The sequence below is a fragment of the Giraffa tippelskirchi genome, chromosome 5, assembly GCF_054371585.1.
Source record: "Giraffa tippelskirchi isolate mGirTip1 chromosome 5, T2T-mGirTip1v1.2.pri, whole genome shotgun sequence".
Classification (NCBI taxonomy): Eukaryota; Metazoa; Chordata; class Mammalia; order Artiodactyla; family Giraffidae; genus Giraffa; species Giraffa tippelskirchi.
In genome coordinates this window covers 182,045,094-182,058,406 of record NC_137279.1, presented here as the reverse complement: position 1 = coordinate 182,058,406, position 13,313 = coordinate 182,045,094, and the positions used below count along the sequence as shown (strand labels likewise).

At 44.0% G+C, this 13,313-nt stretch overlaps 1 non-coding gene across 1 annotated transcript; it reads right to left on the bottom strand.

Annotated features, from left to right (window-relative positions):
- Positions 1 to 5,649: 5,649 nt before the first annotated feature.
- Positions 5,650 to 5,752, bottom strand: LOC145508040 (U6 spliceosomal RNA). The gene has a single exon (XR_014055309.1). It is a non-coding gene; the product is annotated as a U6 spliceosomal RNA (small nuclear RNA).
- Positions 5,753 to 13,313: the final 7,561 nt, after the last annotated feature.

The following is a 13,313-nucleotide window of genomic DNA, read 5'->3' as shown; positions in this document are numbered from 1 at the left end:
ATGTCTGATTCTGTGTGAACCTATTGATTATAGCCCGCCAGGCTCCTCTGCCCATGGGATTTCTCAGGCAAGAATACTGGAGTGCTTGCCATTTCCTTCTCCAGGGGATCTTCCTGACCCAGAGATCGAACCTGCATCTCCTACACTGGCAGGAGGATTCTTTACAGCTGAGCCATCAGGGAAGCCTAAGACTATAAGCCTGGATTTCTTTACCATGTGAGATTCTCAACACAGCTGCTCACTTCCTCATGTTCACAGGAGAGTCTCTCATCTCAGGGGGCATCCAGTACCTCTTTTAAGGATTTTTTCATAATTAGTAAAGAATAATCTCCCTTTTAGTTAACACAGAATCAAGTGATTTGGGACCTTAATTACATCTCCAGAATATGTCTTGGCTATTGGCTAGTAAGCCACAGATTCCACCCACACTCAGGGGGAGGGGATTTCAAAAGGACATGAACACAGGAAACAGGAATCATGGGGACTGCTCTAGGATCCGTCTGCCACAGACAGAAATATATTTTTAGATATTTTTAAAATTAATTGTTTGGCTACATTGGGTCTCAGTTGTGGCTTATGGAATCTCCCTTGAATCATTTAAGATCTTTCATTGCAGCCTGCAGCCTCTCTGATCATGGTGTTAGGGCTTCAGTGCTCACAGGCTTCAGTAGTTGTGGCATATGGGCTTTGTTGCTCTGATACATGGGGGATCTTGGTTTCCTGACGAGAGATCGAACCTGAATTCCCTGTGTTGCAAGGCAGATTCTTAACCACTGGACCACCCGGGAAATCCCCAAACAGAAATAGTTAAACCTACTCAAGTGAATCAGCTGGAATCAAGATTGCCGGGAGAAATATCAATAACTTCAGATATGCAGATGACACCACCCTTATGGTAGAAAGTGAAGAACTAAAGAGCCTCTTGATGAAAATGAAAGAGGAGAGTGAAAAAGTTGGCTTAAAACTCAACGTTCAGAAAACTAAGATCATGGCATCCAGTCCCATCACTTCATGGTAAATAGATGGGGAAACAATGGAAACAGTGACAGACTTTATTTTGGGGGGCTCCAAAATCACTGCAGATCATGACTGCAGCCATGAAATTAAAAGATGCTTGCTACTTGGAAGAAAAGCTATGATCAACCTAGACAGCATATTAAAAAGCAGAGACATTACTGACAAAGGTGCGTCTAGCCAAAGGTATGGTTTTTCCAGTAGTCATGTATGGATGTGAGAGTTGGACTATAAAGAAAGCTGAGTGCCAAAGAATTGATGCTTTTGAACTGTGGTGTTGAAGAAGACTCTTGAGAGTCCCTTGGACTGCAAGGAAATCCAACCAGTCCATTCTAAAGGAGATCAGTCCTGAATATTCATTGGAAGGACTGATGCTGAGGCTGAAACTCCAATACTTTGGCCACCTGATGCAAAGAACTGACTCATTGGAAAAGACTAGGATGTTGGGAAAGATTGAAGGCAGGAGGAGAAGGGGACAACAGAGGATGAGATGATTGGATGGCATCACCCGACTCAATGGACATGAGTTTGAGTAAATTCTGGGAGTTGGCAATGGACAGAGAGGCCTAGCGTGCTGCAGTCCATGGGGTCGAAAAGAGTTGGACATGACTGAGAAACTGAACTGAACTGAACTGAGAGGGGTGGGATGAGGGTGCAGTGAGAGGTGGGAGAGAGGTCCAAGAGGGAGGGGAGATATGCGAACATATAGCTGAGTCACTTCATTGTACAGCAGAAACCAGCACAACATTGCAAAGCAACCGCTGCTGCTGCTGCTAAGTCGCTTCAGTCGTGTCCGACTCTCTGCGACCCCAGAGATGGCAGCCCACCAGACTCCCCCGTCCCTGGGATTCTCCAGGCAAGAACACTGGAGTGGGTTGCCATTTCCTTCTCCAATGCATGAAAGTGAAAAGTGAAAGTGAAGCTGCTCAGTTGTGTCCGACTCTTAGCGACCCCATGGACTGCAGCCTACCAGGCTCCTCCGTCCATGGGATTTTCCAGGCAAGAGTACTGGAGTGGGTTGCCATCACCTTCTCCATGCAAAGCAACTATAGTCCAAAAAAAAAAATTAAAAAAACAAGGGAGACGATAGAGAAAATACGAAACAAAACTTGCTGCTGGTTCTATGTCAAATATACGCTAAATGCCTTGTTTTCATTTAATCCTCACTACAAATATGTTTGTTTAGTCTCTGAGTTGTGTCTGACTCTTTTGCAACCCCATGGACTGTAGCCCGCCAGGCTCCTCTGATTTCCCAGGCATGAATCTGGTGTGGGTTGCCATTCCGTTTTCCAGGGAAGCCCCAGTATAATTGTATATAATGGCTACTGCCCTACATTTCCTTCTTCCCTTCCCATCCAAGATTCTAAAAGGGTTATTTACATTCACTTATCCATTTAATTTCTTTAAATTCACTCTTGTTTTTAATCAAATTATATGTAATGTTAAAAGTCAACTTATTATTAAAATAGAAAGTCCCAGCCTCTCTCCTACCCTCTCCCTGAGTTTCCTCCCCCAGGGTCAACTACTTTCAACATTTCTGGTTGTATCTCCTGGTATTACCTCACATTTGCTGCAGAAGGTACTGAGTCTGACACAAAGTGGACCCTTTGCAAGTGGGGTTCTTTCTTCTTCCTACTCTGCTGTACAAACCCTGGGGCATGGTCAGTTGGGAGTGATGAGTCTGTTAGTATATATGAAGCACTTAATGAACAACTCAGCTAACAGTTACTAGTTTAGGAGACAGTATTGCACAATGATTAAGAGCACAGGCAGATGTAGGCTCAAATCCTGCCCCATTCTCTTTCAACCTCTGTAAGCCTTTACTTCCTCACCTGTAAAATGGGAGGACAATACTCATGACGCAAGATTGATCAGAGATAAGGCTGTGGGCATGGGCAACCAAGTATCCTAGCACTTAGCTTCTGCTCCATTCCATCAGACAGAGAAACCAGGTCTGGAAGAGGTCTTGAAAAATGGGTGAATTTGAACGGAAGGAAAAAGAAAGGCTATTCCAGAAAAGAGAAGAATTGAAGAGCAGATGTAAAGGCAGAAATGAAGAGAGTGTGTTGGAGGAACAGTGAAAGTCGACCGATGTAACTGAATGTTGGATTTAGGAGTAGGAGGTCACGTCAGACAGGCAGCTGAGGAAAGCTCTGCCAGGGTAGACCACATTATTCCTTAGGGTGGATGGGCAGGAATGAGGCAGAGGGCAAAGAGCACTTGCTGAACAGCAGCCAAATGGACTGAATTCAGACAACGGGCAGACTCAGGTGTGGTATAACCAAGCTTTGCCTGGCTCTCCAGAGACCTGGTTGAGAGAGTTCTCAAAGAAGCAGTTCAGTTTGTGCCTCATAAGATAGCGTTATCCTAGATGGTCTCTTAGAACCCTTTCACTCCTAATGTTCTATAATTCTCTTACAGAATTTATGTAGTGACAGTGGAAATACAGAAAAAGAAGGAATCCAAGTGTTTGGCAAAGAGGGTCAATGTGACTTGTCACCATCTGGACACTGAGAATAAAAAAGTGCACTTAGAGTGACTAAAGTTTATGTACGGGTGTCTGAGACTGGAGTGCCCCTCAGTGGGGAAGCGGGTAGTGGAAGTGATGATAAAACATGCGAGGGAAAATTCTAGTAGATGCACGAAGAATAGATCAGGCATGGTCCTGTCTCCAGGACTTTGAACTTACTATTACCTCTGCTTGAAACTCTCATCCTTCAAACTCTCATCCTTCAAATGTCTGCACTGTGTCCTTTATGTCTCCCTTCAGGTCACCTTCACAGTGAGTTCTTTCCTGACTAGCTTACTAAAACTACAAACCTTCTCCAGTCTAACACTCCCTCTTCCCCTACTCCTGCTTTGCTTTTCTCTGTAGCACTGAGCATCACCTGGCCACTTCATTTTATTCATTGATTGATAGACATCCTCATATGGGAACTATGTAGAAACAGTATTCGAAGGTATCATTGGGTTGGAGAGTTTGGGGAATACAACGATGAATAAAGATATAGAAAACAAATCAAATGATAAAAAAGGAGGAATTATTAACCCCAGAAGAAACAAAAATTGTATAAGAAAGGAAGTATAATCATGGTTCACACTTGGCGCAATGGTGAAAAATACTATATAAAATATTAAGTTTATTGGAGACTCAACCTAAAATAATAATACCACCACATGGGGCAATCAAAGAGGAGAAGAACTGTGAAAGGAGTCGTTTCATTCATTCCTGGAGATGCTGTCCTGGGTGTCTTCCTGCTCCTCTGGGGTAGACTGCTCTTTGGACTTCCACAGATGTCATCCTTGTTCTTCAGTTGCTCAGTCATGTCCAACTCTTTGTGATCCCATGGACTGCAGCACACCAGGCCTCTGTGTCCTTCACTATCCCCCAGAGTTTGCTCAAACTCATGTCCATTGAGTCGGTGATGCCATCCAACCATCTCATCCATTTTTACCCCTTTCTCTTTCTGCCCTCAATCTTTCCCACATCAGGGTCTTTTCCAATGATCTGGCGCTTCACATCAGGTGCCAAAGTATTGGAGTTTCAATTTCAGCACCAGTCCTTCCAATGAAAAGGCTCTTCAGTTCCTCTTTACTTTCTGCCATTAAGGTGGTATCATCTGCATATCTGAGGATGTTGATCTTTCTCCCACCAATCTTGATTCCAGCTTGTGATTTACCCAGCGTGGCATTTCACATGATGCACTCTGCATGTGAGTTAAATAAGTAGGATGACAATATACAGCCTTGATGCATTCCTTTCCCAATTTTGAACCAGTTAGTTGTTCCATGTCTGGTTCTAACTGTTGCTACTTGACCTGCATACAAGTTTCTGAGGAGGCAGGTAAGGTGGCCTGTTATCCTGGGGCCCACTAGAGCTTTTCTTCTGTTGGATTTCCTTTTTACCAGATTTCAAGTTCCCCTTCACCTTTTAGAGTTATCCTCTTATTATATCCTTTAGTGGTTTCTTGAGAAGGAGGGCATAGGAAAAACAAAATGGAGACCTTGTAGATCTAAAAGTGTCTTTATTCCCTCCTCACACTTTAAAAACTGGTTATAGAATTCTCGATTCAATAGTACTTTTCCTCAGAATTTTGGAGGCAACTCTCCCATCTTGTTGGTTTCCAGTGTCATTCTAATTCCAAGTCCTTTTTTTTTTTAATCCCAAAAGCACTTGGATCTTTTATTTGCTTTCAGTATCCCAAAATCTCATAATGGTTTATCCTATGTGGATCTCTTTTCATTCATCTCTCAGTGGGAGGGCTACTGAAATCCAGAAAGTTATTGTCTAGGAAACTTTCCTGCATGAGTTAAGTTTCTCCTTTCAATGTTATCTATATTTCCCTTGTGGAATTTGTATTAGGCATAGAACTCCAGGATTGGAAAAATTGGAAAAATTTTCCCATTTTTCCTTCCAAACTCCACCTACAAGTTTGTTTTGCTTTCTCGTTCTACTTCTTAGGAGATTTTTTGGCTTTATCTTCCAAATTTTCTATTAACACTTTAAATTTCAGCTTTTTAAAAAAGATTTCTTTGGTTAGTGTGCGATTTTTATTTTAATTTTTTTAATGTATTTCTTTTTAACTGGAGGAGAATTGCTTTACAATGTTGTGTTGGTGTCTGCCATACATAAAAAAAAATATGGGATGCTTCTTGAATTTGCGTGTCATCCTTGCATATGGGCCATGCTAATCTTCTCTGTACCGTTCCAATTTTGGTATATGCTGCCGAAGCAAGCACAGCTCTCCTGCTTTTAATTTCCTGAAGTTCTTTCTTGCTCTGTAACCCACCCCTACCCCCACTTTATAAACCATCCTGTTCTTGTTTCATGAATTAAACATCTCTGAGGAATTAGATGGTGGCATTTTGCCTGTTTATTTGGCTAGCTGAATTATTTCTGATTCCTCCAATCTGGTTGCTCTTGCCCTCTTGCTCTTTCATTCTCCTCCCTTTTTCTTTGTTCTTTTTGTGCATTTGCTTATTTTTTTTATCTCTGCCTTTCCTACAAGAGGCTTTCACTCAATGTCTGGGAATCTTGGCTGCTTATTCTTGTTTAGAGCGAGGCACTAAGAAGCTGATTAAAGACCTGAAACAAGGGACAGATTTGCTGACTCATGCATTTCAGTCTGGGTTGATCAGGTATGTGTAGGTGTAGAATTTTTCTCAAGGTTCTTTTTCTCCAGAGAAGAGTCACTTGGACTTCTGCTTAGAAGGAAGTGTTCTAGGGGCTGGTCTTCCTATATTTATTTACATATTTTTACTCATTCCCCTGGATTTCAGCATGGCAACTCATCTCTTCCTTTGCTGCTGCTTGGTGCCCCTGAATTTGGAGGCTTTCTTGCTCCACTCTTCCACAGAGTAAATCTGCCATCTCTTACCATGGTTCAGATGGTAAAGAATCTGCCTGCAGTGCAGGAGACTTGGGTTTAATCCCTGGGTCAGGATGATCCCCTGGAGAGGGAAATGACAATCCACTCCAGTATTCTTGCTTAGAGAATTCCATGGACAGAGGAGCATGGAAGGTTACAGTCCATCAGGTCGCCAAGGGTCAGTTTCATGGTTCTCTCAACACAGTCTAAGTTCTATGAGGAAGAGGGGAGAATAGACTAGGGGCACTTGAGGGGGATATTCTTGGCTGTTAAGCCAGCCCTATTTCCTCCCTTCTTTCTGATTTTGTTCACACTTCTCTAATGGTCTTGGCAAGGGATTGGCTCAGGCGTGAGCCTATGGCACAATTCTGGCCAATGGGAACTGATGGGACACTGACTGGGAGCGTCTCAAAGAGTTTCTTTTACTCTTAAAAGGGTTACAGGGACTTCCCTGGCATCTGGTGGTTAAGAATCCACCTGCCACTGCAGAGGACATGGGTTCAAGCTCTGGTCCAGGAAGATTCCTTGCCATGGGGCAACTAAGCCCGTGTACCCCAACGACTGAAGCCCACATACCTAGAGCCTGTGCTCTGTAACAAGAGAGGTCACTGCACTGAGAAGCTCACACATCACAAGGAAGAGTAGTCCTTGCTTACTATAACTAGAGAAAGCCCATGCACAGCCAAACCTATATAAAAATAAATAAAATTTAAAACTTAAAAAAAAAGAGGGTTCCAAGACAACCATTTTCTTCTCTGCATCTGAAGACTGTCACATGGGCATGTGATGCTTAGAATTGTTTCCCTCTCTTTTCAACCATGAGAAGAAGGCCAAAGAAACCTCAGACATGATCTGATGCCCCAAGGTCTTTGCACCACTGGATTAACCATCCCTGAAGCTAGCCTAACCTAAAGACTCCTCGAAAGGTGGAGTAAAAAAGCCCACAATATTTTAAGTCCCCAAATGGGGTCTGAGCCCATCAGAATCAGCATTACCTGAGATCTTACTAGAAATGCAGAATCTTAGGCCTTACCCTTGACTTATTAAATCAGAAGTGAAAGTGAAGTTGCTCAGTCATGTCCAACTCTTTGCAGCCCCATGGACTGTAGCTTGCCAGGCTCCTCTGTCCATGGGATTTTCCAGGCAAAAATACTGGAGTGGGTTGCCATTTCCTTCTCCAGGGGATCTTCCCAACCCAGGGATCAAACCTGGGTCTCCCACACTGCAGGCAGACTTTTTTTTACCATCTGAGCCGCTAGGGAAGCCCTTTACTGAATCAGAATCTACAGTTTAAAAGAATCCTCAAGGGACTGATATGCTCATTAAAGTTTGTGAAGCACTACTTTAAGCTGTATTTAACTATTTCTCTTCTTAATTGCAGACTTCCCAGGTGACAGTAGTGGTAAAGACCCTGCTGCCAATGCAGGAGATGTAAGAGATGCAGGTTCAATTCCTGGGTCTGGAAGATCCCCTGGAGAGGGGAATGGCTACCCACTCTGGTATTCTTGCCTGGGGAATTCCATGGACAGAGGGGCCTGGCAGGTTGCAAAGAGTTGGACATGACTGAGTGACTAAACAGCAACCCACTCCAGTATTCTGCCTAGAGAATCCTGTGGACAGAGGAGCCTGGTGGGCTGCTGCCCATAGGGTCGCATAGAGTCGGACACAACTGAAGTGGCTTAGCATGCATGCGTGCATTGGAGAAGGAAATGGCAACCCACTCCAGTGTTCTTGCCTGGAGAATCCCAGGGACAGCGGAGCCTGATGGGCTGCCATCTATGGGGTCGCACAGAGTCGGACACGACTGAAGCGACTTAGCAGTAGCAGCAGCAGCAGCAGCAGAGCGACTAAACACAGCATAGAGCAACCATAAAATGGGAAATCATCCTGGAGTATCCAGTTGGGCCTAATGTATCAAATGAACTCTTAAAAGTACAAAAAGAGGAAGGTAGGTGAGATGAGGCAGAAGAGGAGGTCTGAGAGATTCTAAGGGTGAGATGAGCTGGATCTGATGTTGCTGGCTTGAAGATGATGGAGGAAGGGGTCAGTAGCCAAGATATGCAGGGAGCCTCTAGGTGAGAAAGATCCCCCACTGACAGTTAAAGAGAAAACAGGAGGGACTTCAGTTCTACAATCGCATAGAACTTGAATTCTGCCAACAATCTGGGGTATGGATTCATTCTCAATGCTTCCACAAGGGAACCTGGTCCTGTCAACCCTTTGCCTTGCGTGACTTTAGGCAGAGAACCAGCTGAGCCACACTGTGCTCAGAATTTTTACTTCCAGAACCTACAAGATAATACATTTTTTGTGCTGTTAAGCTGCTAAGTTTGTGGCAATTTGTTATAACAGCACAGTCAGGGTAGATAGTTCTGTGCAGCTTACATTTACTTCTAATTGGCAGCATCTCACTTCAAAGATACAACACATCTTTCTGTCCTAAGGCCAGCCTCAGGACCTCCTCTGATATCACGGAGTCTGCTTGTCACAAAGGAGATCAGAAATGTGAGGAAGTTAATAGCCCTAGAGAAAACTCTCAACCAGCAGGTGGAGCGGGGCTGTAGATTATTGGTTTAGCCTTGATCTTCTTAGTTCTGGGTGGTATTTGTATACTTCTCGGTAGTCCTGGTAGAACCAAGATCCCGTTATCTACAGCAGTGATGCAGAAACCCAGCCTCTGTATACCGGCATCAAATTGAATCTCAGAGACAGAGTTTTGGGTAAAGTAGAAAAGAATCGCTTTATGGCTTTGTCAGGCAAAAGTGGCCTCAGTGGGGTCATGCCCTCAAAGCTGTGCGTCCCAACCTGGACAGGGTAGAGAGAAGTTTTATCATAATGGTTCAAGAAGGAGGGCGTGATCAGCTTGTGGACATTCTTCTGATTGGTTGGTTAGTGGTGCGGTAACTGGGACTTAGCATAGTCAACCTGGTTCCAACTGGTCTAGGGTCTGCGTGCTTCCGGGCTGCATACAGTCAACTTCTTTCACCTGGTGGGGGATTCAGTATCTGCAAAACAGCTCAAAGATATTATTATGTATGTCCCTTGAGGGGGCATCAGGATCCTGTCCCATGGCTGCATTATTGTGGGGTTTTTTTGCATTAAATGTGCAGTTCAATTTTTTTTAAGTTGGAGTATAATTGCACTATTGTTTCTCGATTCTTCCTCCCTTTTCTCTGCATCCGCTCCCTTCCCTGATTAGTAACCATTTGAACCTGTCCTCTGGAACTCAGGGATGGTCGTGGAGGCTGAATGAAGCCTATTTCCTCCAAACAAGAAACAGGGAACACAGAGAGGCTTTTGTCCCCAGGAGCCCCACAGGGTCCTGCTTGGTGTCAGCAGCAACTTCCATAATACATCATCAGACTGCCTTTCTTTCTTTCCTGTCTCTTTCTCCTCAGTTCCTCACACTTGCTTCCGAGAATCTCCTCCCAAAGACCTCCCTGCTCCCAAGTCCCTTTCTCAGTCTCTGCTTGAGATTGACTGGTGTAAAAGTTGATGAAAGGAAACCTAAGTAAAGTGGAGTCAGAAGACACAAAGGTGGGGCTCTCCTGCATGTACCATTCTACATCAGGACAGACCCCAACAGGAAGAGAAGGTACCTTGCTTCTCCAACACAAAGTGACGCTACTTGATTGTATTGCCAGCAGGAGTGAAACCGTGCAACTGCAACAATGGGACACCCGGCCCCCACAGGCCAGGACTTAAACCCAGCTAGAACCCACTGATTTTATTTATTTAATTTTTAAAAAAATTTTGGCTGTGCTGGGTCTTTGTTGCTGCATGGGCTTTTCTCTAGTTGTGGCAAGTGGGGGCTACTCTTTGTTGTGGTCCAGGGGTTTCTCATTGTGGTGGCTGCTCTTGTTGTGAGCACAGGCGCTGGGCATGCAGGCTTCACTCTCTGCAGTATGCAGGCTCAGTAGCTGTGGCTCTTGGGCTCAGTAGTTGTGGCGCATGGACTTCGTTGTTCCTCAGCATGTAGGATCTTCCTGAACCAGGGATCGAACCCATGTCTCCTGCATTGGCAGGTGGATTCTTTACCACTGAGCCACCAGGGAAGCCCCCCACCATCTTTTAATTGAGATCACAAACTTGGTCTCAGGACTTAATAAAGCTCAAGTTCTTGATGTCTCATTACAGAAAGAATTCATCAAGAGACAAAAGTGATAGGTAAATAGAGGATCTATTTAGAGAGAAACACACTCTATAGAGTATAGGCCATTTTAGAAGGTGAGAGGCCCCAAAATATGGGGTGGTTTGTTTTTATGGGCTGGGTAATTTCATAGCTAATGAGTGGGAGGATTATTCCAACTATTTCTGGGAAGGGATAGGGATTTCTAGTAGTAGGGCCATTGCCCACTTTGGGGGCTTTTATAGTTAGCTCTGAACGGTCACATTGCTGGTGGGTGTATCATTTATCATACTAATGCATTATATTTTCATGCTAATGTATTATAATGAAGCTCAAGGTCCATTTGGAAGTCAAATCTTCTGCCATCTTAGACCTACTTGGTTCAAACCAGGTTATATAATGTCTGAAAGCTATTTCCTAATGGCAGAAAGCAAAGAGGAACTAAAGAGCCTGTTGATGAAGGTGAAAGAGTGAAAAAGCTGGCTTAAAACTCAACATTCAAAACACTAAGATCATGGCATCCAGTCCTATCACTTCATGCAAATAGATGGGAAACAATGGAAACAGTGGGGGTCTCCAAAATCACTGCAGATCGTGACTGCAGCCATGAAATTAAAAGATGCTTGCTCCTTGGAAGAAAAGCTATGACCAACCTAGACAGCATATTAAAAAGCAGAGACATTACTTTGCCAACAAAGGTCCAACTAGTCAAAGGTATGGTTTTTCCAGTAGTCACGTATGGATGTGAGAGTTGGACTATAAAGAAAGCTGAGCGCCAAAGAATTGATGCTTTTGAACTGTGGTGTTGAAGAAGACTCTTGAGAACCCCTTGGACTACAAGGAGATCCAACCAGTCCATTCTAAAGGAAATCAGTCCTGAAAATTCATTGGAAGGACTGATGCTGAGGCTGAAACTCCAATACTTTGACCACCTGATGAGAAGAACTGACTCATTGGAAAAGACCCTGATGTTGGGAAAGATTGAGGGCAGGAGGAGAAGGGGATGACAGAGGATGAGATGGTTGGATGGCATCATCAACTCGATGGACATGAGTTTGAGCAAGCTCTGGGAGTTGGTGATGGACAGGGAAGCCTGGCATGTTGCAGTCCATGGGGTCGCAAAGAGTTGGACACAACTGAGCGACTGAACTGATTGACAGCTATGGCATTCTTTTAAAGGTTTGCCCTGTCCCCTTCCCTCCTATTTCAGCAGCCATACAGACTTTCTCTTTGCCTGGCAACAACTCAGCCAATAAGAGACTGGCACAACTCAGACACTGAAAAGCCACTATAGTTCAAACTCCCAGTTTCCTCCAGCGGATTTTTTGTTTATAGTGGAAGTGAAAGTTGCTTAGTCATGTCAGAGTCTTTGCGACCCCATGGCCTATACAGTCCATGGATCCTCCAGGCCAGAATACTGGAGTGAGTAGCCTTTCCCTTGTCCAGGGGATCTTCCCAACCCAGGGATCAAACCCAGGTCTCCCGCATTGCAGGCAGATTCTTTACCAGCTGAGCCACAAGGTTTTGTTTATAGTGGCCCCTCCCAACTCTCCCTTCCCTATAAAGTTTCCTCTCCTTTGTTTTAAATGAGTGGTTCTCCAAATACTTGCTTGTCCCAAATTGCAATTCATTGCTTCTCCTGAAGAAACCTGTTCTTCAGATGAGACAACTGGCTGTTTCACTGTTTTAGGTTAATATGGGCAACCAATAAAGTCTGCTCCTTGAGCTCATCTTGCTTAGAATCAAAAGATAACTTATTAGACTATTTCAGTGTCTCACACTGAAACCAGGCCTCAAGGAAAACAAATCAGGAATGCCATACCACTAAGTTCTTCTCTGTCCCTGTTCCTTCTCTTTTAACAGCATTACCTTTTGAGAGAAAGACTGAATCTATCCTCAGCACCAGAGAGAAAAATTCCAAAGAAGGATTGTAATCGAGGACCCTTGGGTCAGTGTTCTTGATTGGCAAAATGGGAAACAAGGCGTATGTCCGTTCATCTTGGGTGAGAGTTCCAGTCTTGGATCAAACCATTATGGATGGGTGGTAGTGTCAAGGACTCCAGGCATGGCCAGTGGGGACCACTACTGCACTGCAGGACAGTCCCAGAAACAGTGAACTGATAGAGAGCTGGGGAACCTTCCCACTAGTTATCTAAAACCACTACTCATTCCCAATTGTCTTCCTCTTTAATGATTCTTTCTCAGTTTACTTCACGGGTTCTTCCTGTGCCCATCCCATATATGCTGGTATTCCTAACCGTCTCAGACTTTTTCTTTTCCTCTTATTTTTACTCATTTCCAAAGTCATCTAATTCCATTAGTCATCTAATTCCATCTAATGTCCAGAAGACATTATGGTCTTCTCCCCAACATTTAACTAACTTCAAAAATTTAATCAAATCCAGTCATGGTCATTCCATTCCCCCATGGCAAAAATCTGTTTGGGTTGAACAGGCCTAAATCATATTAGATCAATGTAATTCAAGGAAATGCTTGCTTAGGACTTCTGGAGGGCAGCTTTGCTCACCACTATACCACCAATACTGCTTTGGACTGTTGGGAAAGAGAAATCAGTTTTACTGTTGTTTGTTGGATGGCAAAAGGAAGTATACAGCCTCAGCTGTCTGTGGCCATCATTTTGTGTTTTGAGTGGAGCCAGTTTTGGTATGAAGTCAATGATGGGGATGGCAGAGCAGTGAGGTAAAAGCCTCTCAGGTCCCTGATGACATTGTTGAACCAGAGCATCTGCCCACGCTGCTCTCCTATTGGATTTCCTGCATTGTGAGATGGTATATTTCTAT